Source organism: Eurytemora carolleeae, unplaced genomic scaffold (assembly GCF_000591075.1).
Source record: "Eurytemora carolleeae unplaced genomic scaffold, Eaff_2.0 scaffold2202, whole genome shotgun sequence".
Taxonomy (NCBI): domain Eukaryota; kingdom Metazoa; phylum Arthropoda; class Copepoda; order Calanoida; family Temoridae; genus Eurytemora; species Eurytemora carolleeae.
This window is the reverse complement of record NW_019398111.1, coordinates 1-1,150: the sequence shown is the minus strand read 5'-3', so window position 1 is coordinate 1,150 and position 1,150 is coordinate 1.

Genomic DNA, 1,150 nt, shown 5'->3' with positions numbered 1-1,150 from the left:
GGATCAAGGGAGGGGGGTGTCTTTAATTTTGTTTCCATTCCATTTGTTTAAAATCTAACGATCCTTATACGTCATAATAAAATAAATTCACAAAAACCTACATTTCTTATCTTGCATACAATGGCTGTGATTGTATTTTTTTATTTTGAAAATTTAAATCAATATCATCGTAGAAATTTTAACCTTTTTTAAAGTTAAATATTATTTACAACTACTTTACAGGGAAGTTAAGATAATTTTACTTTACAAAGGGTTCATTCGAGACCAATTTTGCCTACAATTACATCCAAAGCGCAGCGACGGATGTCAGATTTTTCTTAATTTTTATAATATTAAAACATGATAAAAAAGAAAAGTGTGACAAAAATCCTGCTAAATAAAGTTCAATTAGGAATTAAGATTTGTTTAAAGGTGAAAACATGTGTTACTAAAACAGGGCTAATTATAAAATACGAGTTTTCTCAAAAATCTAAAAAAATGGAAATAAAAGAAAAATCAAATATTTGGTTGATCTTTGTTTGTTTACATTGTTTTAATGGAGGGGGGTGTAACTACCCCTGTATGGAGGGGGGAGGGGTGTATCTACCCCTGTATCCTCCCTATCCTTGTTTTATTTGGATACATGATACAGGAGGGAGGAATTCATCATCCTTTCTCCACANGGTCCGGAGAATGGTGGGGAAATTTAGGAAGGCCGAAGGGGGTTTTCAGGGGAGATGACACATAGTGTAGTAAAGTTAGGAGTGAAGAGGACAATTATTTATATTATATATGGATGGATTAGAGGGTCGAGGGAAGGAAGGTAAAGAGAATATGGAATAATGCTGCAACTGAGGATGGGCATTGGACAGTTTCACTTTTCTAATAAACGAAGTAATCGTTTTATTAACGACAAAAACATTTAGACATTGCCCTTTATTATTTGCCAGGCTCTCAATTTTCAGAACTTATTTTTATATTCTTTCCATCAAATCTATTATAAACCCTTTGTCTATGATTATCCAAACAACGTGATTTTCATGTCATTTCTAGCTAGTTTTAGGACCAAATAATCTTAGATAATTGAAAATAAATTGAGTCTTTTCTACAAATTAAAATAAATTTTTTTATCCTTTGATGGTGGTTTGCAAAAGAAATTACTCGAAATTGT